This window comes from Symphalangus syndactylus, chromosome 9 (genome assembly GCF_028878055.3).
Source record: "Symphalangus syndactylus isolate Jambi chromosome 9, NHGRI_mSymSyn1-v2.1_pri, whole genome shotgun sequence".
In the NCBI taxonomy this organism is placed as follows: domain Eukaryota; kingdom Metazoa; phylum Chordata; class Mammalia; order Primates; family Hylobatidae; genus Symphalangus; species Symphalangus syndactylus.
Genome location: NC_072431.2, coordinates 18,500,441 through 18,520,540, shown reverse-complemented (window position 1 = coordinate 18,520,540; position 20,100 = coordinate 18,500,441). Strand labels below are relative to the sequence as shown.

The 20,100-nt window shown below is 39.8% G+C and overlaps 1 protein-coding gene and 1 non-coding gene across 9 annotated transcripts in view; both read right to left on the bottom strand.

Annotated features, from left to right (window-relative positions):
• RALGAPA1 (Ral GTPase activating protein catalytic subunit alpha 1) overlaps positions 1 to 20,100 on the bottom strand; it is a 278,214-nt gene that overhangs the window by 244,446 nt on the left and 13,668 nt on the right. The window lies entirely within an intron of this gene.
• LOC129490921 (small nucleolar RNA U13) lies at positions 8,006 to 8,109 on the bottom strand. The gene has a single exon (XR_008660390.1). It is a non-coding gene; the product is annotated as a small nucleolar RNA U13 (small nucleolar RNA).

Here is a 20,100-nt window from a genome sequence, read left to right as displayed (position 1 = left end):
CACAAAGTGAATGTTTTCTAAACAATGCACACTATTCTCAGCACTCCACAGAAACTAATTCCTATAATCTACATAGCAATACTATGAAATTAGTACCATTATTATCTCCATTTTACAGATGAGAAAATTTAGGTACAGAGAGTCTAAGAAACTTAGCTCATAATAAGTAGAGTCAGGATTTAAACAACAGGTAACCCTAGATCTATTCAGCCTCCAATGTAATACATCTGTAAAAAAAGAATACTAAATATTTATCTATTATCTGCCTATAAGAATAATAATAGTCATCAAATACTAGTTAAATATAGTTTATCAAATATCAAAGTAAAAACACATACAACTGAAATAAAGAGGAAAGGTGTTCTAGTTTTCCCACAGTAGTTTAAAGAATTATGAAATTAGAATAAAACAGGCTTGGGCTGGGTAAGGTGGTTGACATCTGTAATCCCAGTACTTTAGGAGGCTAAGTGGGAGGGTTGTTTGAGGCCAGGAGTTTGAGACCAGCCTGGGCATCACATTGAGATTTCATTTCTACAAAATTAAAAAATCAGCCAAGCATGGTGGCATGTGCCTGTAGTCCCAGCAACTCTGGAGACTAAGGTGGGGGAATTCCTTGAGCCTAGGAATTTAAGTTAAGTTGCAGTGTGCTATGATTGAGCCAATGCACTCCTGTCTAGGCAACAAAGCGAGACCTTGTCACTAAAAAAAATAAATAAATAATAATGAGGGAAAGAAATAGGCTGCTATAATTACTTCTAAATTTCCTAAAATTAATGTTTCAAAAACACAATGTTCTAAGAGAAAAAAGAAAATGAGAATAATAACAAAGCAAACAAAAAAAAACACAACAAAAGCAAACATGAATCAACTCAAGATTTTGCAACATATTAGGAGCCAAAGTATTCTCTCTCAATTTCCTTCCCATAAGGCATGCTAACAAAGTCTGAAAATTATTTACTTTCTAATGCTAATAAAAATGATCAAAATTAGGCTGGGCACAGTGGCTCACGCCTACAATCCCAGCACTTTGGGAGGCCGAGGTGGCCGGATCATGAGGTTAAGAGATAGAGACCATCCTGGCCAACGTGGTGAAACCCTGTCTCTACTAGCTGGGCGTGGTGGTGGGTGCCTATAGTCCCAGCTACCAGGGAGGCTGAAGCAGGAGAATCGCTTGAACCCGGGAGGCGGAGGTTGCAGTGAGTCAAGATCGCACCACTGCACTCCAGCCTGGGTAACAGAGCTAGACTGTCTCAAAAAAAATAAAAAAAATAAAAAAATTATTGCTAGAGAAGAAGAAGGGCATTTTATAATGGTTAAAGGGTTAATCTTTTAAGAAGATATAACAATTGTGAACATATATGCACTTAACAGCAGAACTCCCAACCCCCAAAGCAGAAACTGAACAGAACTGAAGGAATATACACACAATTCAACAATGATAATTTGAGTCAACACTCTACTTTCAATAATGAATAGAACTAGACAGAAGTGAAAATAGAAGACCTAAACAATACTACAATGCAACCAGATCTAACAGACATCTATCGAATGCCCATCTAACAACAAAAGAATACACAGTCTTTTCAAATGCATGTGGTATACTATCCAAAATAGACCATATGTAAGGCCATAAAATAAACTTCAGTAATTTAAAAGGACTGAAGACAAAGTATGTTATCTGGCCACAGTGGAATGAAATTAGAAATCAATAACACAAGGAAATTAAGAAAACTCACAAATATGTGGAAATTTAGCAATACACCACTAAATAACCAATTGGTCAAAGACAAATCACAGGAAAAGTTAGAAAATCTTTGAGATGAATGTAAATGAAAATACAACATACCAAAACTTATGGCATCCAGCTAATCCAGTGCTTACAGAAAAATCTATAGCTTTAAATTGCTGTATGAGAAAGAAATCTGAAAATCAACCCATAATGTTCCACCTTAGGAAGTAAGAACATTGGCTGGGTGCGTTGGTTCACGCCTGTAATCCCAACCCTTTGGGAGGCCGAGGCAGGAGTCTCAATTGAGCCCAGCAGTTTAAGACCAGTCAGGGCAATATAGTGAGACTCCATCTCTACAAAGAAATTAAAAATAGCCAGGTGTGGTCATACATACATACAAAAATAAAGAGCAAACTCATCCTAAAGCACAAAGAAGAAGGAAATAAAGATTAGAAAGGACATAAAAGAAATAGAGACCCCCCCAAAAAATCATTAAACAAAAATTGGTTCTTTGAAAAACTCAACAAACTTGACAAACTGTTAGCTAGACTGTCCAAACTGAAAAAGACATAAGATTCAAATTACTAATCTGGACCGGAATATAATACATTACTACTAACCCTACAGAAATAAAAATTATAAGAGAATACTATGAGCAACTGTATGCTAGCAAATTAGACAGCCTATATGAAATGAACAAATTATTAGAAAGTCACAAACCACCAAAACTGACTCAGGAAGAAACAGAAATTCTGAAACAACCTACAATGAATGAGAAAATTGAATTAGTGGGGGGAAAAAAACTACTTCAAAGAAAAGCTTGGGCTCAAATGGCTTATGGGTGAATCCTACCAACTCTTTCAAACAATAGAGTATACTTCCCACTCATTCTATGAGGCCAATATTCTCATATGAAAATCAGACAAAAACATTACAAGAAAAATACAGACCAATATCCTTTATGAATATGAATGTACAAATCCTCAACAAAATACTAGAAAACTGAATCTATCTATACACACACACACACACACACACAGACACACACACTCAGTATGACTAAGTGACATTCATCCCAGAGGGCAAGGTTGGTTCAACATATAAAAATCAATCACTGTAATACCTTATGTTAACATAAAGGTCAAAACTCACATGATAGTTTCAATAGACACAGAAAAAACATCTGACAAAACCCAAAATAATTTCATCCTAAAGATACTCAAAAAGCTAGGAAAAGAAAAGTATTTCTTAACCTGATAATGGGTATCTATGAAAAGGTCACAACTAACAACACACTCAGTGATAAAAGATTGAAAACTTTACCCCTAAAAGCATGAACAAGACAAGAATGTCTTTTTGTTACTTTTGTTTAATATTATACTGTAAATTCTAGCCAAGACAATTATGCATGAAAAAGAAATAAAAGCCACACACATTGTAAAGTCCAAAGCATTACTATCTCTACTCATAAATGACATGATCTTGGATATCGAAAATCCTAAGGAATCCACCAAAAAATCCTATCTGACTGACAAACAAGCTCAACTAGGTTGCAGAATACAAGATTAATAAGAAAAATCAACTGTATTTCTATACACTGGCAATGAACAATCTAAAAGTGAAATTAAGCAAACAATTCCACTTACAATAGTTCGAAATAGAATAAAATACTTAAATTTAACAAAAGAAGTACAAGACTTGTACACTGGAAACTACAAAACATTACTGAAAAAAATTAAAGACTAAAACAAATGGAGACATTCTGTGTTCATGAGTAAGACTGAATGCTGTTAAGACAGCAACAGCCCCCAAATATACCTAAAGATTCAATGTACTCTTTTTTTTTTCTATTTTTTCTTTTTTTGAGACAGAGTATCACTCTGTTGCCCAGGCAGGAGTGCAGTGGCTCGATTGGCTCATTGCAACCTCTGCTTCCCAGGTTCAAGAGATTCTCCTGCCTCAGCCTCCAGAGTAGCTGCGATTACATGCATGTGCCACCACACCCAGCTAATTTTTGTATTTTTAGTAGAGACGAGGTTGGCCAGGCTGGTCTTGAACTCCTAACCTCAGGTGATCCACCCGCCATGGCCTCCCAAAGTGCTGGGATTACAGGCGTGAGGCACCGCACCCAGCCTCAATGTACTGTTTACCAAAATCCTAACGTAGTTTTTTGCAAAAACTGACAAGCTAATCCTAAAATTCAAAAGAAAATGCAAGTGACCCAGAATAGTCAAAACAGTCTTTTTTTTTTTTTTAAAATGGAGTCTCGCTGTTACCTAGGCTGGAATGCAGTGGTGCAGTCACAGCTCACTGCAGCCTCAACTTCCCGGACTCAAGCAATCCTCCCACCTCAGCCTCCTGAGTCACTGGGACTACAAGTGTATGCCATCACACCTGGCTCATTTTTTAAATTTTTTGTAGAGACAGGCGTTGCCACATGTTGCCCAGGCTGGTCTCAAACTCCTGGACTCAAGTGATCCTCTCACCTCTACTCCCAAAGTCCTGAGATTACAGGCATGAGCCACCAAGAACAATGCTGGAGAACTGACATTTTCTCATTTCAAAACTTACTACAAAGCTACACTAATCAACAGAGTGTAGTACTGGGATAAGGATAGACATATATATGAATGGAACAATTGAGAGTTCAGAAATAAATCCTTACACTGATGATCAACTGATCATCGACGAGGGTACCAAACAACTCAAGGAGGAAAAGGAGGAAAAAAAAGTATTTTTAACAAATGGTTGACTTTTTTTTCCTCATTGAGTTGTCTGGTACCCTTCAAAAGTCTTTTCAACAGACAGTTGAAAAGCATGAAGACAATACTTGAAAAATTAACTCAAAATGAATCAAAAACCAAAAACCTAAATGTAAAAACTAAAATTATAAAACTCAGAAGAAAACATGACCTTGAATCAGTCAATTCTTTCTTAGATATGACACTAAATGCACAAGCAATAAAAGAAAAAATAAATTTGACTTCATCAAAATTCAAAACCTTTTTGCTTCAGAGGACACTATCAAGAAAATGAGAAAATAACCTACAGAATGCAAGAAAATATTTGCAAATTATATACCTGATTTTAAAACATTAGTATCCAGAATATAGAAAGAATTCTTATAATTCAATTGTAAAACAAAAATTTTTAATGATCAAAGGATTTGAATACATATTTCTCCTAAGAAGATATACAAATAGCCAGTAAGCTCATGAAAAAATGTTTAACATCATTAGCCATCAGGGAAATGCAAAGCAAAACCACAATGAGATACTATTTCCAACCCACTATGATAGCTATAATCAGAAAGACAGACAATACCAAGTGTTGGCAATATGGGAAAATTTGAATCTTTGTACATTGCTGGTGGGAATATAAATGATGAAGACACTCTGGAAAACAGTGTGGCAGGTCCCTAAAAAGTTTAATATAGAGTTATCATATGGCCCAGCAATTCCATTCCTAGAACATTATATACCCAAGAATTGAAAACATAAGCTCAGGCTGGGCAACATGGCAAAAATGTCTCATCTCTTATTAGAAAAAAGAAAAAGAAAGAAAATGTATGCCCACACAAATGTTTATAACATTATTATTCATAATGGTCAAACAGTGGAAATAACCCAAATGTCCATCAATTGATGAATGGATAGACAAAATATGGTATAATCCATACAATGAATATTATCTAGCCGTAAAAAGCACAAAATAGTATTATAAGCTACAATCTGATGGACTTTGAAAACATTATGCTAAGTGAAAGAAGCCACACACAAAAGGCCATATATTTGTTATTCTATTTATATGAAACATGCAGAAGAGTCAACCATAGAGATAGAAAGTATCTAATGGCTGGCAGGGGCAGGAAGTAAGGAGAAATGGGGAGTGATTGCTAAAAGGTATGAGTTTCTGTTTCTTTTCCTTTTTTGCTGATCTATTCCTTTTAGCTCATCTAATATTCAACCCCTTGACATCCTAATTTGTGAGATCTGCCAGACCCTACCTGGCTAACTGAATTTGAGACTATACCTTCTTAGCCAGTCTGAAAAGAATTAACCTAAAAAGGAGTAGAAGAGCTCATGGAGATCAGACTGAGAAAAGCAAATTTTTTTTTTCCTAAGTCTAGATATTACAAACTGTTATATCATCAAGTTACTGATATTTATTGCAAGCAAATGCATTACCTTCACATTTATGCAGTTGAAGACTAGCTAGTTATTAGTATATCATTATTATAGAATACAAAATAATGTCATTTTTTAATTGAGTAGTCTGATAATACGAGAGTAATCAAAATACAGTACTGCTGGTCATGCATGGTGGTTCACATCCATTATCTCAACACTCTGGGAGGCTGAAGTGGGAGGATAGCTTGAGGCCAGGGCTTCGAAATCAGCCTGGCAATATAGCCAGGCCCTATCCCTACAAGCAAATAAATAAATAAAAATAAAACAGTACTGCCAATATTCTGTATCTAGTTCTACATGTCCAAAACAGATAATTTCTTGATTCATTAAATCATTTCCCTAACACTCAAAGACATTATTTTGGATACTGAAAATAATTAAACATATGGTACCTGGAAATTTAAAATCTAAAGTGGCTAAAACAAATATAGGCAGATATTTTATAAACATTAAGTTTTTGCACAATGCAAATACTTTAAATTATAAAATGTGTTTAATAAAAATAAATACCCGTTCTTGCTTGTATCTTGTTCCCTGAAATCTGAAAATGATGGATCTGATCTGATCTCTATCTGATCTGATCTTCACAGATAGTTTGAGAACCATTTGAATAAATAGATACAGTGGTTTGCAAATACTTTAAATTATAAAGAAGTAAAAAGAGGTTTTATATACTGGAAAATGCATTACACTGAATAAGAAAAATCCTATTACACTGGGAAGAGAAAATATACTTTGAAACAACAGAGGATAAAGGCAGAGGAAATTAATTCTAAATGCACTGTATAGCTCGTGTTCTCAAACTGTCTGTGAAGGACCAGTTTTTTTGTTTTGGTTTTTAAATTCCAATTTGTCACAGACCAATGCTTCATGATAAATGTATTACTAGAAAATAAGGTGAAAAGCACCAGGATTGATCTACACCCCATTTCATAAGACAAGTCCACTAATCACATGCTTGGATATCACAGTACTGTCAAACTGAGATGACCTTCTCAACACACTCAATTTCCATAATTAAGCTGTTGCAGAACTGTAATAACAGTCAGTAAACTAGTACCAGTTTGCAGACCACATTTTGAGTAGCAGTGGTATTGACTATGGGAAGAAGGAATGGGCCAGGCGCAGCTGCTCATGCCTGATACCAACACTTTGGGAGGCCGAGGTGGGTGGATCACTTGTGCTCGCTCAAGAGTTCGAGACCATCTCTACAAAAAAGATACAAAAAATTAGCTGGGCATGGTAGTGCACACCTGCGGTTCCAGCTACTCAGGAGGCTGAGGTGGGAGAACTGCTTGAGCCTGGGAGGCAGAGGTTGCAGTGAGCAGAGATTGTGCCACTGCACTCCAACCTGGGTGACAGAGTGAGACCTTGTCTCAAAAAGAAAAAAAACATAACAGAAGGAATGATATGGAGTTTCAGTGTGTAGGCTGAATAGCCTTGATAGTGGTGCTGGAGGTAACAAATATGTTCCTGTTATAAATTCGCCAGTAACACAGGGTTTTAAAAAGTAGAGTGATACAGTCAGAGAAGTGGCATCATCTCCACTTCTGAAATCTTCATTAAAATCTGGTTACCAGACAGGCGCGGTAGCTCAGGCCTCTAATCCCAGTACTTTGGGAGGCTGAGGCGGGCGGTTCACGAGGTCACAAGGTCAGGACATCAAGACCATCCTGGCTAACCCCGTCTCTATTAAAAAATACAAAAAATTAGTCAGGCGTGCTGGCGGGCACCTGTAGTCCCAGCTACTCGGGAGGCTGAGGCAGGAGAATGGCGTGAACCCGGGAGGCGGACGTTGCAGTAAGCCGAGATCACACCACTGCATTCCAGCACTCTGTCTCAAAAAAAAAAAAAAAACAAAAAACAAAAAACTGGTTACCAAATCCATAAAGTATCTCTCCACAGTATCTCTCGCAAACACTAGTTCTTTTCTATTTACCTTGCTATTAAATCAAAATTTTAAAGTTGAGGCCTAATATCTTTATTTTTAAAAGCTAGAAGGACCACTGCCTTCCACTTGCTTGCATTCGTGTCTGTGCTCTTATCCTAACTGCTTTTCCTTCATGTCCTTTTTTTAAAAAAATCATATCAGACGGGTAATGTGCCAACATCATAAAAAGGTTTATGGGAGGTACATCTCATATATGAGTGTGAAAACCCAATCATCATGCTTATGAACCACAAAAGGCTCTCTTCTTTCACTTCTATCTATTGAAATTCTAATCATCATCTTCCAAAGCACAGATCAAATGTCCCTGCCCCATGAAGCTTTCTCTGAGCCACTCATTTAGATATGATTCTTCTCTTTTATACGCATGTTTCATATTTGACATATGATTCTCTTTTACTATACCATTAACTCCTTTACTCCTTTGCAGTTACCCAAAATTTAGCAAAGCACTGTATCTATTTATTCAAGTGGTTCTCAAACTATCTGTGAAGATCAGATCAGATAGAGATCAGATCAGATCCACCATTTTCAGATTTCAAGGAACAAGATATAAGCAAGAACGGGCAATTATTTTTATTAAACACATTTTATAAGAAATGGCATATTTACAGTAAGTGGCTTAGCCCTAAGAACAATTGATGGAAAAGGGAAGATGACTGGGAAACTTGAAGCTAACAACCTAAAAGAATTCACATAAAAACAACAAATTTTTGGTAACACAAACACACCTCTTATCCTAGTTATTCTATTTTAGGTTTGGGTGGAGAAGGAAAGAGTAATCGTTGCTAGGTGACTTCCTTGCATTTTTTGAAATAAATACCAACAAGAAATTTTATTTCCTTTCATTCATTTAATTCTCCTTTGTTTTCTAACACATAGCTTAAATAATTCTCTAATTTACCCATTTCTTTTTATTTTTTTTGAGACAGGGTCTTGCTGCAGCCTCGACCTCTGGGCTCATAATTCTTCCGCCTCAGTCTCCCAAGTAACTGGGACAACAGGTACATGTCAACACACCCAGCTAATTAAAAAAAAAAAAAATTGTAGAAATGGGGGTCTCACTGTGTCGCCCAGGCTGGTCTCAAACTCCTGAGCTCAAGCAATCCTCCTGCCTTGGCCTCCCAAAGTGCTGGAACTGCAGGTGTGAGCCACTGTACCCAGACCCTAACTTACCCATTTCTAATAAAGACTGAGACAGAAGTACAGAATCTAAACCACATCAAGATCATTCAGGGATTTCTACTCAGATATTTTATTTTATTTATTTTATTTTATTTTATTTTTTCTTTTTTTTTTTGAGATGGAGTCTCACACTGTTGCCCAGGCTGGAGTGCAGTGGTGCGATCTCAGCTCACTGCAACTTCTACCTCCTGGATTCAAGCGATTCTCCTGCCTCAGCCTCCCGGGTAGCTGGGATTACACGCACCCACCACCATGCCCAGCTAATTTTTTGTAATTTTAATAGAAACAGGGTTTCATCATGTTGGCCAGCCTGGTCTCAAACTCCTGACCTCGTGATTTATCCGCCTCGGCCTCCCAAAGTGCTGGGATTACAGGCTTGAGCCACTGCACCTGGTACTCAGTTTGTTTTTTTTAAGGACAAATTCTACTTCTTGCAAGTCACAACATCCCTGATTCAATTTTATTTCCTTAAGGTTCCTATGAAAAGTCAAATGATGTTTGAACTTTTTCCATAAACTGCAGTTCAAATTCATTTTTTCATTCATATTTGAGGTGTTATTATTTTAATTTTATATACAGGTAAACCGAAGATCAAAAGTTTTAAATAAATAATATAGCTGAAGCCAGGCACAGTGGCTCATGTCTGTAATCCCAGTGCTTTAGGAGGCTGAGGCAGGAGGATCACATGAGGCCAGGAGTTCAAGACCAGCCTTGGCAACATAGTGAGGGGTGGAGAAGCTGCCCAATTCACAAATTCTTTGCTCAATTAAACTCTGTTAAATGTAATTTGTCTAAAGTTTTTAACAAGGAAGATTATCTTATAACCTCTGCCATAATGTCATAAATATTTTTCAGTTAAAGTCCTGTTTTATATTTTTGTTTGTTTTTCTCTAGTACATTAAGGACCTTACTTTATGAACCAAATTTCTTTGCACCGATACTTAAGACAACCCAAGGAATGCTGACTTTACATGTCTTTTCTATCACTATCAGTTGCTTGCTCATGACTTGCTCACAAAACAGCAATTTTGCTCCCCTCAAACCTAGTATATTCATTCATGAACTAAATAATATTTACTGAACACTGATTATATGCCAGGCGCTAGGCTAATTCTAGGAATATGAACATGAAAAGATACACATCTGCCCTCAGGAAGGCATGCAAATAAATAAACATGTTGTAATAAAAAAATCAAACTACTAGAGGGAAAGATGCTTAGTGCACAAAAAACTCCCACACCTACATGATAGGGAAGACTTCATAGAGGCTATCTATAGATTCTGCCCTGAGATTTTAAAGACTAGAAGCTTTCAGATATAAGGGTGATGGAAAGGCAGTCTAGTATTATAAATATCATTAGCTATGGCACAGGTATCACAGACTGTACATGTAAAGGATCTAGAATGCACCCTCCTTATAAGAATCTAATGCCTGATTGGTGGTGGCTAAGGCCTATAATCCCAGCAGTTTGGGAGGCCGAGGTGGGTGGATCACCTGAGGTCAGGAGCTCAAGAGCACCCTGGGCAACATGGTGAAATCCCATTTCTACTAAAAATACAAAAATAGTCAGGGGTGGTGGCACACGCCTGTTGCCCCAGATACTAGGGAGGCTGAGGCAGGAGAATCACTTGAACCTGGAAGGTGTAAATTGCAGTGAGCCGAGATCGTACCACTGCACTGCAGCCTGGGTGACAGAGCAAGACTCTGTCTCAAAAAAAAAAAAAAGTCTAATGCCTGATGATCTTCTGAGGTGGAACAGTTTCATCCCAAAACCATTCCTCACCCCCACTGTCTGTAGAAAAACTGTCTTCTACGAAACTGGTACCTGGTGTCAAAAAGTCTGGGGACCACTGATATAAAGAGAAGAAAAGAGAGCTGGAGGATAGAACACCAGAAAATATCAACATTAAAGGTAGGATTTGGTTATATAAGAAAAGTCTGGTCAAACACAAAACACCAGGGCTTGAGTCACAGGAGCGTAAGTGAAGCTACAAATTCCATTTCACAGCAGCTCTGGGCCCATGAAGCAGTCACCATGAGCAAAGCTCACCCTCCTGAGTTGAAAAAAATTTATAGACAAGATGTTAGAATTGGCCGGGTGCAATGGCTCATGCCTGTAATCCCAGCACTTTGGGAGGCCAAGGAGGTGGATCACTTGAAGCCGGGAGTTTGAGACCAGGCTGGCCAACATGGTGAAACCCCATCTCTACTAAAAATACAAAAATCAGCCGGGCATGGTGGCATGTGCCTGTGGTCTCAGTTACTCCAGAGGCTGAGGTACGAGAATAGCTTGAACCCAGGAGGCAGTGGTTGCAGTGAGCCAAGATCTCACCACTGCACTCCAGCCTGGATGATAGAGTGAGACTCGTCTCAAAAAATAAACAAAAAACAAAAACAAAAAAAGAAGTTAGAATTGAGGTTAAACTGTGGCAGACATGTTCAAAGAATTGTGGGGATCTGACCCCTTTGGGCAACAATGATATTAGAATGGTGGTAATATGAGGAAATAGTACCATAGTGTTAGAAACCTTGGAACAGGCCAAGCGCAGTAGCTCAGGTCTGTAATCCCAGCACTTTGAGAGGCCGAGGTGGGCGGATCACTTGAGGTCAGGAGTTCGAGACCAGCCTGGCCAACATGGTGAAACCCCATCTCTACTAAAACTACAAAAATCAGCCAGGCATGACAGCGGGTGCCTGTAATCTCAGCTACTCAGGAGGCTGAGGCGGGGGAATTGCTCGAACCAGGGAGGTGGAGACTGCAGTGAGCCCACATCGCGCCACTGCACTCCAGTCTGGGCGACAAGATGAGACTGCCTCAAGAAAAAAAAAAAAAAGAAACCTTGGAACAAGTATAAATAATGGTTGTTTACCAGAGAAATTCAAGTCCCCTCTCCAAAGAGCCAATTTTATTGTTATGTAAAAATCAGGTCATGTACATTTTCATATTAAGCTTTTTGTTAAACTTTTGTAACAGAAGACTGCAAAAGAGTAATCGCTTAAATGGAATAGTAGGTGGTTATTTAAGTATATCAAATACAGTGAACATGAGAAGTTAAAAGAGCAATTTCATTATCTATTAAAAGTCCTTAAAATGGTAGCAAGAGATGAAGCAGTCTTAAGATGATAAGCCAGGTATCAAAGTCCTTGATAAACTTAATGAAGTGACCCAAGAGGTTGAGAAATAAGAGCAGTGACAAAGTTTGAAAGATGGTGTGCTCCAGCAGCATGCACCCCAAAACAAGAAGAATTTTCAGATGGGTGCTGAAGTATAATAGCAGCAACAGAGGCATAACAGTAGCAATATTACAATAGTAAGAAGGCTGACTTCGTCAGGCATGGGAGAATCCATCACTTATTAGAACAGGGATACAAGGAGATCTGCATCTTCAGAGGAGAATTAGAATTCAGATAAGGGCGTATGCAACATATGTTTTCATCTTAACTTAACGTGCAAAGTATTTACATTAAAAAGCTATAATCCCAGCACTTTGGGAGGCCAAGGCAGGTGGATCACCTTAAGTCAGAAGTTCGAGACCAGCCTGGCCAACATGGCAAAACCCCGTCTCTACTAAAAATACAAAAAAATTAGCTGGGCATTGGTGGCAGGCACCTGTAATCCCAGCTACTCAGGAGACTGAGGCAGGAGAATTGCTTGAACCTGGGAGGCGGAGGTTACAGCGAACTGAGATCGCGCTATTGCACTCTAGCCTGGGAGACAAGAGCAAAACTGCCTCAAAAAAAAAAAAAAGTATGGGCTGGGTGCGGTGGCTTACAACTGCAATCCCAACACTTTGGGAGGCCAAGGTGGGCGGATCACGAGATCAGAAGATCAAGACCATCCTGGCCAACACGGTGAAACCCCTTCTCTACTAAAAATACAAAAAATTAGCCGGGTGTGGTGGCAGGCACCTGTAGTCCCAGCTACTCAGGAGGCTGAGGCAGAAGAATGGCGTGAACCCAGGAGGCGGAGCTTGCAGTGAGCCAAGATCCCCCACTGCACTCCGGCCTGGCCGACAGGGCGAGACTCCGCCTCCAAAAAAAAAAAAAGCATGCATTTGCAACAGTGTCACCTAAAAATTATTTATATAATAGACATCTTGAAGAATGTTATTACACTGCTTTGTTTTTTATATAATTTAACTACTTCAACACTTAGCTGAAAAGGTAGGCTAGGATCAGATAACAGATTGTCTTAAATATTGGCCAAGGATTTTGTACTGTATCACATAGGCAAAGGGAAGCCATAGAGGGTTTTAGAGCAGTTAGTGACGTGCTCTTTTGGTTTTTTTGAGACAGAGTCTCGCTATGTTGCTCAGACTGGAGTGCAGTGGCGCGATTTCGGCTCACTGCAACCTCTGCTTCCTGGGTTCAAGAGATTCTCCTGCCTCAGCCTCCCAGGTAGCTGGGATTACAGGTGCCTGCCACCACGCCCAGCTAATTTTTGTATTTTCAGTAGAGACGTGGTTTCACCATATTGGCCAGGCTGGTCTCGAACTCCTGAACTCAAGTGATCCACCCGCCTCAGCCTCTCAAAGTGCTGGGATTATAGGTATGAACCACCACGCCAGCTAGTGACAAGCTCTTAATGTGCTTTAGAAAGATTGCTACAGGACCTGGCCGGGCATGGTGGCTCATGCTTGTAATCCTAGCCCTTTGGGAGGCCAGAGCGGGTGGACTGCTTGAGGCCCAGAGTTCAAAACCATCCTGGCCAACATGGCAAAACCCCATCTCTATTAAAAATACCAAAACTAGCCGAGTGTGGCAATGCATGCCTGTAATCCCAGCTACTCAGGAGGCTGAGACATGAGAATCGCTTGAACCCGGTAAGTAGAGGTTGCAGTGAGCTCGTGCCACTGCACTCCAGCCTGGGCGACAGAGTGAGACCCTGTCTCAAAAAAAAAAAAAAAAAAAGAAAGAAAGAAAGAAAGATTGTGACAGGACCATGTAAGAGATTCAAGAGGAAAAAAAAAAGACCTGCATAGGGAGATCAACTAGTAAGCTGCTGCAAAAGTTCAAGCAAGAAACAATAAAAATTTAAACTAAAGAAATGATGGTAAGAACAGAGAAAAACGGAACAGATTCAAATATTATTATAAAGCCATAAAAGAGCAGGAGTGGGCTGGGGAGATGTGAAGTTGCCCCACAGACATTTCAAACTCTAGTTGGAGTCCCAACATAAATTTATCTTTTTCTACCACATCATTAAAGATGAAAGTTTCTTGTCTTAGTAACCTATGACAAGAGGATGGTAATGCCATTTATTAAAGTAGACGTATTCATCACCTATTCTGCTATTATCTCCAAAGTCTATTTTTTTTTTTTTTTTTGAGACGGAGTTTCGCTCTTGTTGCCCAGGCTGGAGTGCAATGGCGCGATCTCGGCTCACGACAACCTCCGCCTCCCAGGTTCAAGCAATTCTCCTGCCTCAGCCTCCCGTGTAACTGGGATTACAGGCATGCACCACCATGCCCGGCTAATTTTGTATTTTTAGTAGAGACAGGGTTTCTCCATGTTGAGGTCTCGAACTCCTGACCTCAGGTGATCCACCTGCCTCGGCCTCCCAAAGTGCTGGGATTACAGGCGTGAGCCACTGCGCCTGGCTCTCCAAGGTCTATTTCTATAATGTATACCTTCAGTGAGAAGAGACATTAGATAACACACACACACACACACACACACACACTGTGAATTTAGAATTAAAAAAATGTTTTAACCAAAAACAACAACAACAAAGGGATGCTTTCTTTTCTAAGATACTGAAAGCTTGTAACACAACACATTTCTCTTTCCACCTTAGGTACCAGGAAATCTAAGAACCAAATTCAATGCCTTATGGCTGTAATCAGCTCATCTCTGAAAACGGATGTTTCCTTTAAGTGATGGCTATTCAGTTGTTGCTTGTTTTATCATTAATTGTTATATTCCACATTTTATTCAATCCTATAAGCCACGTAAAATCCTTCAGATGCAATAAAATCCTTAATAAACACAATGTTAATATAAAGATGATTACAATATTTGAAAAAGCTTGTTCTGTTAAGGTCAATCAGTAACACTGTTTATGTCAATAATCTGCAAAGTAAATCAATTCTTCATAAATACATAAAGTAGTTCAATGAGCTCAAATTCATTTTTCAAATCAGACAGATTCAAATTAAAGAACATACATCACATTATATATAAATTAAAGAATTTGAAAGCATCTAATGTCATGTATACAGGATTACTAACACTGTATATCAAACTCTAAAAATAATCAAGTTTGGCTGTGCACAGTGGCTCACGCCTGTAATACCAGCACTTTGGGAGGTCAAGGCGGTCAGATAACTTGAGCCCAGGAGTTTAAGACCAGCCAGGGCAACACAGGGAAACCCCCATCTCTATATAAATTTATTTTATATATATCTATATATACGCACACACGCATATACAGTTAGTTGGCTTGCTTTTATAGGCAGGTTACAGTTCACACATTCTTAGAATTTCCAGCCAAATCTGTTAATTCATACTTTTTTTTTGTTTTCTTTTTGTTTTTTTTTGTTTTGAGATGGAGTCTCCCTCCATTGCCCAGACTGGAGTGCAGTGGCGCAATCTTGGCTCACTGCAAGCTCCGCCTCCTGGGTTCACACCATTCTCCTGCCTCAGCCTCCCGAGTAGCTGGGACTACAGGCGCCCGCCACCACACCTGGCTAATTTTTTTGTATTTTTAGTAGAGACGGGGTTTCACCATGTTAGCCAGGATGGTCTCGATCTCCTGACCTCGTGATCCGCCCGCCTCGGCCTCTCAAAGTGCTGGGATTAAGGTGTGAGCCACTGTGCCCGGCCAACCCATACTCTTTTTAAGTCATTTATTTAATAAACATATACAATTTGTATTTATGTATTACCATTTATACCTACTGAATACTTTGTAAGTAAAGATATTTTACTCAAAAACATATTTCTTTGTGAACCCATAAATACATTCAGATTACAGAAAGACATTTTTTACTAATCAATTTATGATAACAAATTCCTTCTCTAAATATAAAAAAGTAAAAAATGGGGACCAAGTTGCTTGGTATGAAGCCAATTTTCAGTCTCATTCATTTAAGTCTTATTATCAGCAACTGATGTCCAATGTCTTGAAAACTGTTGCTTCTCATGTGTGTGTTATTTTAATTGTTTCAGCATGTATGGACATCAGGTGAGGAGAGTGATTCCTGAAAGATGGCAAACAAACAAGGTGTGTCCTCTGACCACTCCAGCTTACTGACTTAGGAGAGCTTCTAAGTCAAAGTGAGGGGAAAGCAAATCCAGGTAGACCCAGCAAACTCCATGAATTAAGAAAGTGAAGCTGGGCACCCAGGAAGACCAAGGCAATCAGAGTTCACACACGACACAGCACCAAGGAAGAGAAAGCTACACACAGTGAGAATCCAGGAGACTAGAGAGGGTCCCCTTTAAGTACGATGATAGTATACTTATGAGGAAACGACCCAAGACAGAAGAAAGAACCACGCTGAAGTATTGGAGGGAACAGTACCAGGTGCTCACACAGAGCTGGGAAGAGTGCTTGTTCCCAAAAGCTGGACTATAAAAATAAAATCTCATAATTTGTGGGGCCTTGGGTCGAATACTCAGGAAGGTATTGCCTTATACTAGACAACAATTAACCCTAAATGGACCCACCCAACAAATCATAAAAGCAAGACCCAAAAATAATAAAACCGTTTTCAAATAACTTAATTGTATCCCGGAAAAAAGCTCAAGAATTTATAGGTGGCCACACACGGTGGCTCACACCTGTAATCCCAGCACTTTGGGAGGCCAAGGTGGGCAGATCACTTGAGACCAGGAGCTTGAGGCCAGCCTGGGCAACATGGCAAAACCCCATTTCTCTACCAAAAAAAAAAAATTAGCTGGGTGTGGTGGCATGCACCTGCAGTCCCCAGCTACTTGGGAGGCTGAGGTAGGAGGATCGCTTGAGCCCAGGAGGTTGTGACAGACTGAGATCCTGTCCCCAAAAACAAAACGAAACAAAAAAAGAATTTATAGAAACAGAAAAATATCCAAAATGTAAGAAGTAAAATTCAGAATATCAGATAGCCAAAAGCTACCAGGCACACAAAGAATCAGGAAAACAATCCAGGATAAGGAAAGAGGATAATCAATTGAAATTCTAGAACTGAAAGAGATGTCACAATTAGCAGAGAAGTATATTATTTTAACTGTATTCCATATGTTCAAAAAGAAGACACATAGATGATATAAAACAAGACCCAAGATGAAATAGATAAAAACTATAATTTCTGAGATTAAAAAATAAACTAGATAGAATGGCAGATTATATGTAGCAGAAGAAAAGATTAGTGAACTTGAAGACATAGCAATAGAAACTATCCAAGATGAAACACACAGAGGAAAAAAATCCAAAACATGAAAAAAAATCAGTAAATTATGAGACCTTCCAATATACTAATAATACTTCTTTTTTTTTTTTTTTTTTTTTTTTTTTTGAGACAGAGTCTCGCTCTGTCGCCCAGGCTGGAGTGCAGTGGCGCAATCTCGGCTCACTGCAAGCTCCGCCTCCCGGGTTCACGCCATTCTCCTGCCTCAGCCTCTCCGAGTAGCTGGGACTACAGGTGCCCGCCACCACGCCCGGCTAATTTTTTTGTATTTTTAGTAGAGACGGGGTTTCACCGTGGTCTCGATCTCCTGACCTCGTGATCCGCCCACCTCGGCCTCCCAAAGTGCTGGGATTACAAGCGTGAGCCACCGCGCCCGGCTAATAATACTTCTTAATAATCTGATATTAATATTCCCTAATATGGTAGTAAATGGAGTTCTAAACGTAAGGGGGGGAGAAAGAAGGGAAAATAATGACCAAAATTTTTCCAAGTTTGATGAAAACTATAAACCCACAAATCCAAGCTCAACGAACCTTCAGCCAAGAAATATGAAAAAAAAACTAACCAAGACATATGATAATCAAACTCCTCAACACCAGTGATGAAAAGGTCTTAAAAGCACCCAGAAAAGAAAATGACATCTTCCATAAAAAGATACAGATAATAGCAGACTTCTTATCAGAAACAATACAAACAAGAACACAGTGGAGTAAAATCTTCAAAGAACAAAGGGGAAAAAAAGCCATCAACCTAGAATTCTAAACAGAACAAATGTATCCTTTTTTTTTTTTGAGACAGAGTCTCGCTGTGTTGCCTAGGCTGGAGTACAGTGGCACAATCTTGGATCTTGGCTCACTGCAACCTCTGCTTCCCGGGTTCAAGCAATTCTCCTGCCTCAGCCACCCGAGTAGCTGGGACTACAGGCGTGTGCCACCACACTGGGCTAATTTTTTGTATCTTTAGTAGAGACAGGGTTTCACCGTGTTAGCCAGGATGGTCTCGATCTCCTGACCTCGTGATCCACCCACCTCGGCCTCCCAAAAGTATCTTTAAAAAAGAAGCCAAAGCCGGGCGCAGTGGCTCTCGCCTGTAATCCCAGCACTCTGGGAGGCTGAGGCGGGCAGATCACAAGGCCAAGAGATCAAAACCATCCTGGCCAAAATGGCAAAACCCCATCTCTACTAAAAATACAAAAAATTAGCTGGGCGTGGTGGTGCGTGCCTGTAGTCCCAGCTACTCAGGAGGCTGAAGCAGGAGAATCGCTTGAACCTGAGAGGTGGAGGTTGCAGTGAGCTGAGATCATGCCACTGCACTCCAGCCTGGTGACAGAGCGAGACTCCGTCTCAAAAAAAAAAGATGCCAAAGTAAAGACTTTTTCAGACAAACAAAAGCATAAAGAATCCATCACATACAGAGGAAGAGGAATAAAGAAAGGTTGGTTAATGCATATAAACATACAGCTAGTTAGAAGGAATAAGTTCTGTCATTTGATAACATGGTAGGGTGACAACAGTTAACAATACAATATATTGTGTATCTCAAAATAGCTAGAAGAGGCCGGGTGCAGTGGCTCAGGCCTGTAATCCCAGCACTTTGAGAGGCCAAGGAGGGCGATCACCTGAGGTCAGCAGTTCGAGACCAGCCTTACCAACATGGAGAAACCCCGTGTCTACTAAAAATACAAAATTAGCCGGGAGTGGTGGCACATGCCTATAATCCCAGCTACTCAGGAGGCTGAGGCAGGAGAATTGCTTGAACCCGGGATATGGAAGTTGCAGTGAGCCGAGATCATGCCATTGCACTCTAGCCTGGGAAACAAGAGCAAAACTACATCTCAAAAAAAATAAAAACAGCTAAAAGAGACTTTTTTTTTTGGAGACAGGGTCTTGCTCTGTTGTCCAGGCTAGAGTGCACTGACATGATCACAGCTCACTGCAGCCTCGACCTCCTGGGCTCAAGCAATCCTCCTGCCTCAGCCTCTCAAGTAGCTGGGATCACAGGTGGCTGCCACCACATCTGCATAATTTTTGTGCTTTTTGTAGAGGTGGGGTTTTGCCTTGTTGCCCAGGATGGTCTTGAACTCCTGGGCTCAATTAATCCACTAGCCACAGCCTCCCAAAATGCTGGGATTACAGGTGTGAGCTAACATGCTCGGCTTTTTTTTTTTTTCCCTAAAACCCGGTCTTGGACTGTCGCCCAGGCTAGTGTGCAGGGGCATGAACACGGCTGACTACAGGCAGCCTCAATCTCCTGGGCTCAAGCAATCTCATCATCTCAGCTTCCTGAAACACTGGGACCACAGGTGCATGCCACAACACCTGGCTAATTTTTTAAATTTTCTGTAGAGACAGGGTCTTGCATTGTTGCCCAGGCTGATCTCAAACTCCTGGGCTCAAGCAATTCTCCCGCCTTGATCTCCCAAAGTGCTGGAATTCCAGGCATGATCCACCATGCCCAGCCTGTAAGAGAAGACTTGAAATGTTCCCAGCACAAATAAATAATAAACGTTCAAGCTGATGAATATCCTAAATACCTTGATCCGATCATGATATACTGTATGCATTTATCAAAATGTCACATGTATCCCATAAATATGTACAAATTATGTATCCAAAAAAATTTTTTAAGAATCCATTACCAGCAGATCGTCATCACAG